At 44.2% G+C, this 16,591-nt stretch overlaps 1 protein-coding gene across 2 annotated transcripts in view; it reads right to left on the minus strand.

Annotated features, from left to right (window-relative positions):
* The window catches only part of CENPU (centromere protein U), a 620,628-nt gene that overhangs the window by 588,540 nt on the left and 15,497 nt on the right, over positions 1–16,591 (minus strand). Inside the window, exon 1 of one of the 2 annotated variants that reach the window (XM_085641914.1) lies at positions 9,378–9,400. The exons of the other annotated variant lie outside the window; for it this stretch is intronic. The gene's annotated coding sequence lies outside the window, so the exon portion shown is untranslated. Of the gene's footprint in view, positions 1–9,377; positions 9,401–16,591 lie in introns of those variants that run through there. 2 annotated transcript variants of the gene reach the window in all.

The following is a 16,591-nucleotide window of genomic DNA, read 5'->3' on the forward strand; positions in this document are numbered from 1 at the left end:
TTTCCACACCCTTCTAGGTAAATATATTTCTGTGTAGTATGTCATTGTACTGCTCTCTCTGTCTTCTCTTTCCGAGTACTATCATTGTGAAACTTTGTTCTAATATAGGTGACTGATTATTGAAATAATTGACTTTTCCTCCTGGGAGAAACTGAGTTCGTACTGTATTCTCGATTTTTGGCTCACATGAATTTAACTAGATACAGCATTTAAACTTTTCCCGAGTCTGTGGTTATTTCAAAATAATATGAAATATAATTCTATGTCATTTTCACCATCAACTAATTTCAACTAATAGGTCCATTGACCAGAGGAAAGAACTTTTTGATCAGTAAAAGATTAGTTAATTTAGACAGGTAACTAATCTCATAAAATGGTATAAATAAAAATTGACCCCCAGCGATATTTACTAGCCTATGTGAATGTGTGTTTATGGGCCCCGGTGAGTATATGATGTTTGTGTACCTGAGGTTGGTGACTCACTGGATCCGTTTTCTGGTAGCAGAGCTATGGTTATTATTGACTAGTTTAGTGATTATTAATTATTGATTTATGTTTTAACAAACCCGTTTGTATTTTTGTTTTATGTTGTCTGGAAATTCCCGGGAAGTGAATAGCGGTTGGTAAATGGAAGCCACACTGCAGTGAGGTTACTTGTCTGTTGGAATAGCACTGAGAAGCTATGCAGAGCTGGCAGTGTTAAATTAGGGACCCTTTTCGTATAAAAGTGAGAGTGATTGATAGTGAAAGAGTTCGCTTGTGAAATTTTGGTCTTATATCACCTAAAAGGGATAACACCGAAGGCGTAACCGGTCCATCTGAGCTTGAGTGAAGGGTAAGCGGAAAGTTTTACTCTCAGTATATGAAAAGTAAGCGGAAGGTCTTACTTGCAGCAACAGAAATAAACTATTCTTTGGTTTTAACGGAACACACAGAGTAGCAAAAGTTTTTACGTTGTTATTAATGAAAATTTGATGCAAAGTTGTAAGAAAATAAGTTTTTGTGTTATCTTGTGAAGGGAGGGTCAGTTGCCAGCATGGCACTGATGTCACAGAGGGCCACGCTGGGATTGGTTGAAACAGCGGGTGTGTAACTGATGCAAATTTGTAAAGGGGGGGGTCAGTAGTGAGGAGTGATACTGTCGTCACAAAAAGTCCACGCTAGTATTGGCTAAACGAATTGTGTAAGCCCAAGCTTAATTAGATGGAAGAATAGAAGCCGTGCTGGGATTGGTGAAACCCCGTGTGTGAGCAAGAATCTAATTGGTTGTAAAAATGGAAGCCGTAATAGTATTGGACATTGGAGTTTGTATGTGGAAGTACAATCCAACATGAATAGGGAATCGCCCAGACAGAAGGGATTTAGGATTTGCAAGAGACGAATATATAAAAAGATCATCACCCAAAATGTATGGAGAAAAGAGAAAAATGTCGTTTATGCAGAAAATTAAAAATTACTTCAAGAAAGATTAACCCATTAAGACTACAGAGGGAATTCTTTTCCCACCACCAAAGACACCTGCCTCATTTATGATGATGGAAAGGGGCTACCATACTTGTGTGTGGTTAGAAAATTCGATAGAATACACCAAAAGTGATGTAGTGTTAGCTTTCCCGGAAAATGGTACGTTCAATGGGAGAATCCTTCATAATTTGAGAATGAGGATGAATAAATTAGAGCCCAGACCTAGATTAACACAGTATGAGGCATTAGAAGAATGGGAAACTGAGTCATTTGAGCGTGACAGATCCAGAAGTAGTAGAAGTTATAGAGGATTTTTCCCCAAACAGATGCGTGAATCACGAGAAAGTCAGATGATACAATGGAGACAAGCAATGATTACGGAAGGACTGTATCCTGTATTAATGGCTGAGGAACAGTCAGGGGGCAAGTGTACAGGGAAAACTAAGCATTTAACAAGGACAAGTTGTTGGGAGTCAGAAGATGAGTTTATGGAGGACATTTTAACAAACATCCTCCACCATATCAGGAAGGACCTAGTAGAACTACCCCAAGTGCCCCTGTTTTGGGAACACCTTTGGTTCCACAAGTTATACATGATCCAATGAATGGAAGGGCACTTCAGGAAAAAGAAAGAGAAGTAATAAATAAAACTCGAGAAGAATTGATACAGAACATAACCCAATTGAATACACACCTTGACTATACCGGTCACTATAGGCCCTGTTGTTCCATTGTATGGGGATAAGGCAAACTGTCCCAAACCACCAGTTATGACAACTCTCACAATTGAACCTAGAAAAGAAAATATAATAATTGATGATCAAGCCAGTGAATGCAATTTGGTAATTTCATTAATGGATTTGCCAATAAGAGGACAGATAAATGAAACCCCGAGAAGAGTTACACCTAGCTGTTCAAAAGAAATACGATTAGAAACATCTACAGGAACCAAAAGTGCTACAATAGTGTCCCTGGAAGAATTAGAGAGATGGGCACAGGGAATAGACAAACCGAACCTGCAACCAAAGATTTTAGATATTTACAAATTGAAAGTGGAATTAGAGGAAATGATAGCTGGAAACGTGGGATTAGATAGGCTAAATACTTATGGTGAAGAAGAGTTACTGTTCATTTGTAGAAGTATCACTACAAATACAAAGATATTTCATGAGAAATTGACAGATCTTGCCTCCGAAATGGGAATTGAAATAGGGAGATCTAAAGTATTACAGAAACCATACAGAGCATAATTTACTGATAAGGATTTGGAAAATATGAATGTGTCTGGAAAAAAATGCAGATTAAGGAGTTAATGACCATTTTACAATAGTGGGGTGACTTTGGACAAATGGAAAGCTAGGTGGATGAGGAAAAAGGAGGAAGCACAGGCAAGTCGAACAACATCTGAATTATTGTTGAAAGAATCAGGAAAAGCAGAAAGATTGTGCCCAATGAGAGAAGTTCCAGGAGGGGGATATGTACATGTTCCATGGACTTGACAAGATATTTTGTCATTTACTAATGATTTCCCAAAGTTAAGAGAAAAACCAGTTGAATGATACAGGCAGGTTGACAGGTTTGTGAAGGTTTCTAAGGTTTTGATGAAAGATTTGGATGGTCTATTTGATATAGTGGAACCTGCTGATTTATGGACAGAATGAAAAATAACAGTTGATTGGCCTATCGATGAGTACCGAAGAGATGGAAAAAACGGGAACCCCTTCAGAAGAGGTAATGAAGAAATATCACCAGGTGATCACATTCTTGAAAGGGAAAATTCCGCCAAAAGAAACAGATTGGGTAAAGATAGATAGAACAACCCAAGACATAAATGAGTCTGTACAAGCTTATTATGAACGCCTATTACAGGTATTCAAGCAGTATAGTGGATTTGAGAACATTGGAGATAAAAATATGGGTCATTTTGTGTATCGGTTTGTGTCTGGTTTAAGACCAGAAATTTCTCAAATGATTCAATAACACATGTTGTGCTGGCAGGGAAAACCTATTGATAAGATTCTAAAATATACCAAGTATTGCGGAGACGATATTGAGAATAGACGTAAAAAGTTGGAAGAAAAAGTAATGTGGGTGTTACGCGCTCCTCCACTTGCAGTTTTCACACTCACTACATTCCCACTACAATACCCATAATGCATCTGGCTGGCTCTAGGTTGTGTACCATCCCCTTTCTGCAAGCGAACAAGCTAATTGGTTGAACATGAGTTTAAATCCAAGCCCCTCCTTGCGTTCAGTGCTTGGCTTTCGAAGCTCTTGGGAACCTCGTTGAAACCTCGCCGCACCTGTAATTGGATTTCTTGGATTTCCGCCTACCTCGGAACTCTGCCGCTCTGAAAACAACCCTCTGTCTACCCTTGCGGTTGTTCTACCTTGATTTGGTTGTGACCAGTGTAGTCACTCCTGTACACTGGGCTCTTAGGACTGCTCCCGCAACTTGGAGTCCTCTTTCTGTTTCTCGGACTTAGGGTCCTCAAACCGTGACGCCTGCTGGGACTCTGTCAACTTCCTTTTTCCTATCCTCACGCGCTGGGAACATAGCCGGTCTCCTATTACTTCCCCGTTGGACCAAGGGGATTCTACTACATCTTCACGGAGGGTCAGTGGAGTCAGCAGTCAGCGTTGGTCTCTGAAAGACGTCATACACTTTTGGACATCAGCGTTACTGGTACGTTGCACGCGCTGCGCGCGTACAGGCATAAAAGAGTACTTGTTACGACGGCCCAGTTCACCAACTGTAAAGACATTCAAGTTTGATTTCTACTCCCCTATATCCAAGGCCGTTTTGGTAAAGACTTATTCTGCAGCCCCTGACCGTTGAAGACGGTGTGGATTTCACTTTGTTTTTTGCTCTCCACAAAAACTTTATTGACAATTTCTAACCGGCCATTAGACTCTGCCCTGCATTGGTTTCTTAGTGGACGAACTGCTCTGGAGTTATTGCCTCCTCTTATTGTTTGCAACCACACGGAAGAAGGTACACAATCACTTAGCCTCATACCCTTCATCATACTTATAGGGGGGGGGGGAACGAAGAGTGCTTCTGCTTAGTACCTTCTCTATATTAATTTCTCCTTCTCTCTTTTTTTTTTGTCTCCCTGTTATTTGTTTTGGGACTGCTGCAGTTCTTCTAACGTTGTACCTGGCCTATACCCATCAAGAACTAGCAACCTCTGCCGAACTACCCGGCGCTCCTTTTATGTTCCCAGCTCTTCCCGGAGGTGTCGCTTATTTCTCAGTTGCTGTGATATTACTGAGGGTAGTGATACCTTAGGGCAGAGGGGTAACCCTATTCTTCGCTCCCGTGGATGCTGGCTATCGTCCTCGACTTCAACCAAGTAAGTCTAGTAGCAAGAGTGACAGTGGGCACAAGTGAAATTGGCAGAACATCAAGAGCTTAAATTAAATGGTCAGAATGATGATCAAGTCAAAGGACAGGGTCAGAATGATTGTAATGGGGGAAAACCAAGAGGACAAATGAGTAGAGAGAAAGCAAAGAAGAAATTTCCTTGTTGTGTGCGGAAAATTGGGACATTGGAAAAGCGAGTGTAAAAATATTCCGAATAATAATGGCCCAAATCAAAATTTAAATCCACAGATGCAGAATGAGGTAATAATGAGTCAACTGCAGCAGGTTGCTAATCAACAGAGCCAGTTACCACCTGCCCCTATGCCAAATTTTGTGAGCAGAGCAAAATACAGTGGGGATACCGGATTTCTAGGAGAAAGTGGTAAGAAAAATGTTGTAACTTCACAGTTTCTTTTGCAGAATAGTCACCTTCACGGAGATGATCAATGACGATGACTGAAGGGGGAGGAAGAGGAGTGCATACTTGGCGCATCCTTACCGGTAGATCAGTCAGGTCCATATATTGATGGGAAGGTAGAAGGAAAAGATATTAAGTTTTTGTTGAACACTGGCGCTATTCGTTCAACTGTGAGAACAGCAGACATCCCAAACCTACCTCTCTCAGGAGAAGCCATCCAAGTAGAAGGCGTTTAGAACAAACAGATTAGAACCCCAATAACAGAACCCATGGAAGTGCGTATTGGCAATTTCTTTTTTTGTTTAAAATATTTTTATTGATTTTAACATATTTTTTTTCCCCCCACCCTCGACAGGTAAACATTTTGTACTTTTACATCGGACATTTTTATGTTTATCATATTTACATAACTATTATAAGAGATCTTACAGGAAATGTTCCATGCTTCATAGAGAAAAAAAAAAAGAAGAAGAAAGGGAAAGAATACAGCTAGAAAAGATAACATAAGAATATTACAGTATTGGAAATTAATCAAATTTGTAAATCTCGCCAAAGTGTAAGAGGAGTCCAAATATTCATGCCCCTTTCCCGTCGCCTACTGCTTTTCCGCTTATAAATAGCTATCTCGATATTGTGCAACGCTAGAAGCCTAGCTAACCACTTTTGAAAAGTGGGTGGTAGCGGGTCTAGCCAGGCCGATGCTAGGCATAGCCGCCAAACGGCCATGGCCACAAATATAAAATCATAGCCGTCCTCAAGTTTTTCTGTATCAACCACCCCAAGTACCATTGCCTCTGGAGGCAGAGCAACCTTTCTATGAAGGACAGAAGTTAAAAACCTCTCTATGTTTTGTATCAGAGGCATTAACACTGGGCAGGTGGCAAAGATATGGATAGAGTCTGCTTTAAATAGATTACATCTCGGGCAGCAAGTCCCATTACCAGTTCCCCATTTTGCAATCTTGTTCGGTGTGTAATAGAGACAAAAGAAGGTTTTATAAAATTGTGTCTGAAGTTTGGTGGAGATAAGAAGCGTTTGCGCTAGCTTATAGGAGTTTAGAAATCTATCTTTAGGAATATTGAGTTTGTTTTGCCAATTCATTGCCATTTTATCTAAATCATCCGGAAGTTTATCCAACAATGATTCATACACTCCACCAATCGACTGTTTCTTGGAATGTATAATTATCTCTAGAACCGTAGATTTTTCCCAGATTTTTTTTAATCCGAAGTTATGAGTTAGGAAAGCTCTAATCTGAAGAAATTTAAAAAAATCCCGCCAATCTAGGCCAAATTCTCCTTTCAGGCCTTCAAAAGATTTAATCCCCTGATTAGTATAAAAGTCTCCTAGTTGTGTTATTCCCAAATTGTACCATTTTTTAACACAGTTATCTTTGAAAATAGTTGGTGGAAGCATTGGGTTATTTAGTACTGGGGTGTAGTATGAAAATCGTCCTATTCCTAACACTTTTTTTTACAGCCTTCCATACCTTAAAGCAGCTATAGAGAGTCTTAAATTTAACCTTTTTATGGTAGCTATCATGTGTGTGTATCCAGAAATAGCCATAGCAGGAGTCCCCCACCAATAACTGAAAGATTGAGGCGGTGTGTTCCTCTGCGTTATTGCATCCTTGTAATAATTCCTTGCTGTATAGTAGTACACAAGACCAATAATATCTCCGTAAATTAGGGAGCGCTAACCCACCTCTGTCCTTAGGAAGAGTAAGATATTTATATTTATATGCTCGCCGGGGTTGTGCGTATGACCATATAAATCTAGAGAAGATACGTTCCATTGCTGTAAACCACTGATTTGATATTTCTAGGCAGATTGCCCTGAATACATACAAGATCTTTGGAAAGTACACCATTTTAATTGCATTAGTTCTTCCAATAATGGAAAGGTGGAGATTATTTACTCGTCGTAGATCCTTTTGTATCGTGTTAAGCAGTGGCTTAAGATTTAAATCCACCACCTCCTCTAGTTTAGAAGAGATTGTCACCCCCAGGCATGTCGCTCCCTGCACAACCCTGGGATCGTCCATCAGAATTTTTTTATTTAAGACGATTTGTGTCTTTCCTTGATTTAGCGCATAGCCAGAGACCAGTCCAAATTTCCTGGCCTCGGTCTCAATGGCCAGCATTGCTACCTTAGGGTCTGCAGTAACTATGGCAATATCGTCCGCATATGCTAGTGTTTTTGTTAAATATCCCTGTGAAAAAATAGGGATTATATGATTGTTTTTCTCCAAGTAGCGGATGAAAAAATCTATATATATAGCAAAAAGCAATGGCGAACAAGGGCATCCCTGGCGAGTTCCTCTGGAAACAACGATTTCATTAGTTAGACTTCCATTAACAGATACGACGGCCCTAGGATTATTATACATTTTTTGTATCGCTTGAGTGAACTTGGTTCGGAATCCCATCGTCGCCATTGCTTTCCAGAGAAACGACCAGGAGACCCTATCAAAGGCCTTCTCTGCATCCAAGAGTATCAGGGCCATAGGGTCTCCAGTAATTTCTGTTCCGTCAAATAGTGTAATAACCCTCTGAATGTGACTTATCGTTGACCTTCCAGGAACGAAGCCATGTTGGCTTTTAACGATAACTTTGTGTATGATAGGCGCAATTCTATTTGCCAAAATTTTAGAGTATATTTTAGAGTCAGCATTTATAAGGGTTATTGGGCGATATGATCCTAATTGTTCTGGGGGTTTCCCTTTTTTAGCGAAAATAACAATTCTTGCCTTAGACCAAGATCCGGGAGGTTCCCCCCCAGAAAAGATATGTGTAATTAGATCACTAAATATATGTTTTATTTCGTCCAAAAATATACTATAAAATTCTGATGGGATGCAGTCCAACCCTGTTGCCTTTCCTTTAGGGAGGCTCTTAACGGCTATCAGGACCTCTTCCATGTTCGGAGTTTCCTCCAGAGCCAACTGCACGTTTACCTCGAGCTTTACAGTTTCACAATTCTCTAGGTATCTTTCTATTTCTATAGTGTCTCCATGGCTGCTATCCATGTATAGTTCTTTATAGAACCTCCAGAATGCTTGCTTGATCAGCTCTGAGTCCTTTAACAGTCCTTCCACTGGATCTACAATCTCCCTTATTAAGTTAGCATTGGCCTGTTGTCGTAATTGCATTGCCAATTGATGTCCCACTAGCTCATTAACTTCATAAACTAGTTCTTTTCGTGCCGTGGCTTTCCGGATTGCTTTATCTGTGAAAATATTGGTAATAGCTGCCTTGGCAACTGCTACTTGGGCTAAGGTATTAGAGATATCCCTGGTCATATCTATATTGTTAGTGGCGGTAGAAGGAAGATGGCGTCGTAGAAGGAAGATGGCGTGTAGAAGGAAGATGGCGTGTAGAAGGAAGATGGCGTGGTAGAAGGAAGATGGCGTCAGCGGTAGAAGGAAGATGGCGTCAGCGTGAGCAGTCGCAGCAGCGGCGGTGTCCTGTGAGCTGAGCTGAAGTTGTTTCTCTAAGAATGCCCCCGATAATGTGACCGAGTGACCGAGTGATCAAGCTTCAGCCTCCGTATCCGCTACAACCTCTACATCTACTGATCTACTGTCGTTTATACTTTTGTGCCTTTCTGTACCTCTCTGCACTGTTTGGTGCTCTGGTGCAGTGCAGTGCTGCCTATTGAGAGTGGCATTGGGAACTGCAGAGTCCCGAATCCTGGGAGGGCTATGCTGAATTGTGCTCCGCGTGCTATGCGGCGTATATGTGGACGTGGCAGGACAACAGACAACAGACGGCTGAAGAATTATAAAGAATAGAGCGGCACGGAAATCTCGGCGCAACTTGATCTAGAACCCAGCCGTAAGTTGGAGGCAGAGTGTTCGCTCACTTAGCCCGTGCTACTTTGATTGTTTGATTGTTTTCTGACTACCTTGCTGCCGTTGTTGTTATTGTTACTAGCTGGATAAAATGACACAGCGACTGTCCACTCTTTGCAACTCTGCCACTCTGAACTTTGTAAAAAACTAAGGATTGATCGATTATGCGATAATAATTTTCCCGGCTCAGTCCGGTACCGTTAGTGTAAAATCTACACCTCTTTCTAGCAAGTAACCACCAGACTTGTTGGCTGCTGTAGTGTGCTCTAACGTACCTGCCGTATTTTTGCCATCTCTGCCTCTCTTGTGCTTCTCTCGTGCCGGGTTTCTTCCCTCGTCTGCGTCCCTCGTCTGCTTCCATCGTCTGCCTCCCTCGGCGCTTGGATGCCATCTGCAGACAAACGAAGGCTGACTTTTAATCTTCAAATCCTACGCACACTGCGCATCAACGCGCCCTACGTGACTCATTGTCGTGGAGAACTGGGGGCTTTTAAAAAAATATATATATATAAAGGGGAAAGCCGAGAGAGTTAACACAAATGCTGCCTGGGAGCAGCAGCTTCAGACGCAGACATAGACATAGACATAGAACGTGGAGGCTGTGTGTCTTTCTTTCTTCAGTTGAGACGGGAGCTGGTGCTGGTGCTAGCATTCAAGACTCTCCATCTGTTATATATATTACATCTACTTCTACCCTACCTACCTCATTGGTTTATCCCAAGACTGCAGCAGCGTTCAAAACTGTCCCGTTATTGGTGTTTCTGCCCGCAATTTTATCTGAAGTCTTGGATAAGAAACAACTACAGGGGCGGGATTGGTGGGGTGCACCGATGCTAGGAATCTGTCAGATTTTTCATAAACGGATTCTGACGCCCCCTAATCCCTCCAAATCCTATAAAGCCTATAAAACCTATAAAACTTATAAATCTTCAGATACTGAAAAAAATATGGAAACATTTTTCGGAGAGAGCCGGAACAGAGGCGACAGAGGGCAAGGGCTCACCCTGGAGAAAGAACAAATAAGCCAGAAAGCACATACAGGGACAGCAAGTAATGTTGTCCTTAACAAGGAAGAAGGGGGCGAGGCAGCTGAAATCATACGGGGGGAGACCTCGAATGCATCTAATCTGGAGAGCGCAGAATTGGAGCAGGCACATGCTCAACATACGATCAGTAGACACAAAGGCCCGGAAACCAGAGGAGCTAAAGCAAAAGAGAAAGACCTGGAAAAAGACTGGGTTATAGACCTGGGTAAAAACGAGGCTCAGGAAAAAAGTAAAATTAAAGATAAAAACATGGAAAAAAAATTGGAGAAAGAAAGAGAAAAGACCAGACGAAAGGAGAGGGAGAAAGAGAAAGAGAAAGAAGCTGGTAACATTAAAGAGAAAGGGTTGACAACAGAGGAAGATACCAAATTGGAACTAATGGCTAAAAAAGCGCAGAGACTACAGACTATAAAAAACTTAAAAGCAGCTGCAAAGAACACCTGCCTAATAGAATCATCGCAACCAAGAATCTCTAACATATTTAGCCCTTTGCATAAGGATTGTCAGAGTGTTATAATGTTGAATGCTGACCCAAACATAAACCATGAAGACCGTGAAGAGACAACGACATCCATAGAGATAGACGCAGAAACCCGGAGAGAGCAAACGGAGCAATGGGAACAAAAACAATTTCTGTACCAGGATAGGAAGTCAATACCCTTTCCCAACTCTCTCAATTTACAAGATCCTCCACTGGGGGAAGAAGTACATTCTCTCTTGAATGAAGACTCCGATTCAGAACTATACGAAACAGGGATGTCTATCTCTAGTGACTCTAGTCAACTAAGCAACTCACGAGAATCAAGCCCAAGCACGCGAAGGGGAACCGTATCGCTGGAGATCTCTGGCCCTAATGATTCAAGAGTGCTTAGCGAAATCAACATAAGGAAAAAAAAAAGTGGGGGGGGGGGGAAAAAGGCCAAAACACAAAAGAGAACGAGACGTGCTGAATGAGGAAACTACAGATCCTGGCAATAATACGGACTACGCTAACGATAGATCTAATCCTCCTCGAAGAAGCCCAAGGATTAAATTAGCAGAGGAAATACCAAGTCAAAACTCAGATATACAGGAAAATCAGGAAATATATCAAGCTAAAACCCCCGAACCTTCGCTGAGCCAGGTGCTCCACTCAATAAAAAACTTTCATGAGGATGTGAAAAAAGAGAGTCAAAAGAATCGCATAGCAATTGAAAAGTTGCAAGGTGCCGTTAAGAAAGTGGGCAGTATTTGCTCTGAGATCTCGGAAAGAATGGTCATGGTAGAAACTCGTACGGAGAATCTTGAAACTGATGTGGCGACGCTCCAAATAAAGGAAACAGAACAAGACGGAATAATAAGAGATCTCATGGCCAAAGTGGAGGATCATGAAAACAGATCCAGAAGAAACAATTTAAGGTTTCTCGGAATCCCGGAAAATTTTGAAGGAAACGATGCCAGAGCGGCAATGGTTGCTTCACTCAAAACATCATTTCCAGAACTGGATGTCTGGGACATGGAGAGGGAAGTCCAGCGAACCCATCGCTTCCCCTTAATGCTACCAAAAAACTCTAACAAACAAAATAAATTTCCAAGGGCAATGTTGGTCTACTTTGGGAACTTTCTCCTTCGTGAAAAAATCTACGATCTTGCAAGACCTACTACCCAAAGAGAACATAAGGGGTTTAACTTTTTTGCCAGGCCAGACTTCGCTCATGCCACTGTGGAGCGAAGGTGGAAAATGCGTCAGCTATTTGAACCATTTGAAAAAGCTGGAGCAAAAATATTTCTTCAAAATCCAGCACGTTTGAAAATTATATTTAAAGGTGTCACAAGAAATGTTAATAGTGAAATACAGGCGGAGAATTATCTTCGGGAAATCTCAGAGACAGCCTCCCGACACTCAGGGAAATAACCTAAAGCAAATATATATCTCGTAGTAAAAAAGAAGATATATAAGATTAATTAATTATTATAATTCTTATTTTGTAGCAGATATACCTTGGGGAACTTGTGGAATTTAGCTTGATTGGCTCGGGGAATCTAAATGTCTTAGAATTTGGATCACCCATAAAAATAAGCATCTTATTTAAATCAAAATAGCCTAGTTCACAGGACCTGCTTGCGCAGATGTCACACCCCTGGACCAGACTGGCCCAGGTAACCTTCAAAGGTGGTGGTGGGTGGGGGGAGGGTAAAGGGGAGGGGGGAAAACCGGACAGGTTAAACATAAAGGGTATTAAACTTATGTTAAAAAGGAATAAGGAAATGGTAATAGGGATCACAGGAAATCAGAACACCTGGGATATAAATTATGGCACTCTTCCTTTATCAGCATGGCTGTGATAAAGGTATTATCTCTGAACATTGGTGGTTTAAACGACTTTAAGAAAAGGCAAATGGTTGCTATCGGGCTACAAAACTGGGGAGCTAATGTCGTATGCATGCAGGAAACTCACATTGAAGGGTCCCAGAGCCAGCTGTTAAATACACTAGGTTATAAATTGGTGTGCGCTACTTCACAAGGGGTTAAAAATCGGGGTGTGGCTATTCTGGCTAAAAGGAGCGGCTTGGTGTTTAATAACTCTAAAACTGATAAGTTTGGCCGCTGGGCTATCACCGATTGCAGTTATCAAACAGGGCAAAAAATAACAATTTGCGCCATTTATGGGAGCAATATAGATGACCCCGCGGTCTTTGATGAGGTCTCCAATGAATTAACACACTGGCCTCTTCCGGCCTTGGTATGTGGGGACTTCAATATAAACCTTCCGATTAATTGGTCCTTAAAGGATGACTAGGTCTATAAAGGTCGAAAACCCAAAGTATTCCGCTCTCTTAAAGATCTATGTCTTGTACATGGACTTGTGGATAGCTGTCAGACTGCTAATTTTAACACTGGCGACCCTGGATATACCTTTTATTCAAATCCACATCGTACACATACCAGAATCGACTACATTTTACTCTCAAGCTCATTAATTAGGACCTCCCAAACTGTCAAACTGCCCCGGGTATTATCTGATCACAACCCCCTTTTTTGTACATTGACTACTAGCTTAGTTAAATCAGAGCCTAACCTGTGGTCATTTGAAAAAGCATTATTATATGACCCTCAGTATCTTACCCACATGAAAGATTGGATACCAAAATTCCTAACAGAAAATATTAATAGCTCATCAATAGAGGTTGTGTGGGACACGTTGAAAGCAGGGGTCCGGGGCGAGACTATGTCATATTCACTTCGAACAAATAAAAGAGAGAAAGAGGAAATAAGGAGGCTACAGGATGAACTTATATCAGCAGAAATAGGACTCATTAGTGCCACTAACAATATAGATATGACCAGGGATATCTCTAATACCTTAGCGCATTGGCAATTTCAAAGAAATGCACAAATTTGTGGTATGCGACTCTAGTCCAGTAAACTTGCTAGGAAGAGACTTGTTGTGGAAAATGAACTGCACAATTTATTGCACACCGGATGGTGGTGGGATTCAGACCCCTGATGAAGACGGTGTCTATAAAATAATGCTGGCAAAACAAGGCACAGAAATAGATGAGATGTATTCTAAAATTACAAAAGATGTTTTACCAGATGAATTCAAAACCACTGTGAATCCAGAGGTGTGGGATTTCACTGGAAAAGAAGTAGGGTTAATGACAAATGTAGTAAAGGTGACTGTGAAAGAAGGTGCAGTCTACCCAAATACTAGGCAATACAAAATGAGCCCTGAAGTTAAAGCAGGTGTTGCAGCAAAAATTGATCAAATGATTAAACAGGGCATTTTGAAGAAAATAATGAGCAGTCCTTGTAATTCACCTATAATTGGCATTAAAAAGCCTAGCGGAAAATACCGGATAGTGCAAGATTTACGAAAGATTGATAAGATTGTCGTGCCTTGTTGCCCAATAGTGCCAAATACAGCAGTGATTCTGTATCAAATACCATGGATGCAGGATGGTTTACTGTAATTGATTTATGCCAAGCATTTTTCTATATTAATTTACACCCAGACAGCCAGTATCTCTTTTCATTTAAGTTTGAGAATTGTATTTTAGGAGCGGCGTGGCTAGTAGCCGGAGATGGCGGACGCTTCTTAGTTGAGCTCCGGGCCGGGGGCTCCATTATCCTGTAAATCGCAGCATTCCCATGAGCTGGGGTGGTGTCTGTCTCCCGGACGATGCCCCTGTAGGCCGGCGGACTGCTCTGGTGATCCTGTGGATGCGGCACGGGTCACCGCTCCCGATTGAAGTACTGTGGCGGCTTTCGAGTGCAGCAGAGCCTCCGGACGTACAGCGACGTGCGGCTGCAGGGCGCACTCAACCTCCCGCATTGCGGCCTGGTGGAGGGAGACTGCCGATTGTGCCTGGGTGTTCCGGCCCCTCCTGCGGAGTGTATCCGCTGCGCCCACATACCAACCCGCTACGGCGCCTCTGGGATACATCCCTGGGCACCGGCTGTGGTGCCCGGTGGGCCTGCTCAGCCTGAAGCAACGTGACATCCAGCCTGTCCTGCTGGCCTAGACCGGAGCGCCCAAGAGCACACTGATGGAGTGCGGGACGGAGATGTCCCTGATGGCGTGCTGATCCTGGAACCCCATCGCGCTACAGGTCGGTGGCAAGGGGGCCGGAGGCCCGGGGTGGAATTGTGATGACTGGGGGGCTGCCTCCGGGGGCCTGCTGTGTCTCGTGGCCAGTTGCTCGCCTGCAGGACGGTGCACCTGCTGGGGGGCCCCCTGGTGATACTGGCGACCTCCGGGGTACGACACCTACCGGGTGGCGACTAGCTGCGGTGGGGGCTACCGTGGCGATCCTGGGACCCGTGGATGGGCACCCGCTGTCGGACCCACGCTGGATTGAGTGACTGTACGGGACCGCTGTGGAGGAGCGCGTGGGAACGGCGGCGTTGGGCCTCGGACCGGAGGCTTTCCTCGCGCCACGCATCAGTGGCGGCTCAGCGAACTGGTGTTGGTGAGTTGTTGGCTGGGGCTATGAACTGAGATTACCGCCTGGAACCATGCTACCGGGAGCGCAGCGTTGGTGGTCCCATAGCGGATCCCTAATATCAGGAAGACTCTGTGGTCCTTGGATAGACTAGCTTTACGCTGGGAGGCCCCTTCCTTGTAGATCCTTACGTGCCTGAACACCGTGTGGGCTTGGTTGCCGACCTGCCTTGCGGGGGCTTGTGCCTGGACTGGGGGCGGCTGTGGAGGTGCGCGTAGTTGCCCGGTTGGCTGCGCTTCCCTCTGCCATGCGTGAAGCATATTGCCTGGGACGAAAGTCCTCAAGAATACGTCCAACCTTCCTGGATTGTCGCCCCCCCCCCCTTCCCCTTGGTACTGCGATGGGTAAGGGTAGGCCCAGGGTACCTGTGCAGCCGCCCGGTGGGGACACCGGGTCGCGGCCCCCGGATTGTGCGGATGAACGCCCGGGTCCGTCGGCGGGGTCGCCGACTCCATCCCCGGACAAACTGGATGTGATCCTCAAAGAGATCAGAGACACTCGATCGGCATTGGAAGGCCAGCTGGGGGCGATTTCGGTGGAGCTGAAGCTCCTGAAGGATGATCACAGGAAGCTGGCGGACAAGGTGCGACACACGGACCAGACAGTGGAGCCTTTGGTGACCCGGTTGGCGGCACATACCGAACAGCTTAACCTCATGCGCCAGCAAATCGATGCCCTTCAGACCCGGGCCGATGATGCGGAGGGGCCCGCGCGCCGCAACAACCTTCGGATAGTGGGATACCCGGAGGGCGTGGAGGGCCCGAACCCCACGACACACGTTGAAAACTGGCTGCGAATGGTGGTGGCCCCCATGGGATTATCCCCCCACTTTACTGTGGAAAGGGCGCACCGCGTTCCTGCGAGACGACCTCCGCCGGGAGCCAACCCCCGCCCTATCTTGGCACGAATCCTTAATTATAGGGATCGGCATCACCTACTTGTAGATAATGCCACCGTCCTCATCTTCCCGGACTATACGCAGGCAGTTCAGCGAAAACGCTTCTCCTTCATGGAGGTAAAGGCACGGGTCCGAGTTGCAGGCCTCCCCTTCGCGCTGCTTTTTCCAGCCAAACTGAGTGTGGTCCATCAAAACCGGGCTATCTTCTTCGACACGCCAGACAGTGCATGGGACTGGCTGGACAGGCACTTCCCGGAGGTTCTCCCGGCTAGGCGACTGGATGCTTCGCAGCCGCAGTCGCAGCGACCCCCGCGTAGGCGGAAAAAGACTATGCTAACACAGAGCACGGCCTCCAGCAGCAGCAGCAAATCCGTGAGGGCCAACATGAAGCACTGTGTTCAGCCTCATCCTTTCGATCTACCCGGCCACCGATTAGCACTAGTCCATCCGTAGGGCATTCCTTAGACTCGGACACGGATGGCAGCGTGGCGCTGTTTCCGTCGGATTCCACTCACCTGTGCAAGGACCCCCTTGAGAGCCTCCCAGACTGACATCTGAA

This window comes from Triturus cristatus, chromosome 2_2, assembly GCF_964204655.1.
Source record: "Triturus cristatus chromosome 2_2, aTriCri1.1, whole genome shotgun sequence".
NCBI lineage: Eukaryota > Metazoa > Chordata > Amphibia > Caudata > Salamandridae > Triturus > Triturus cristatus.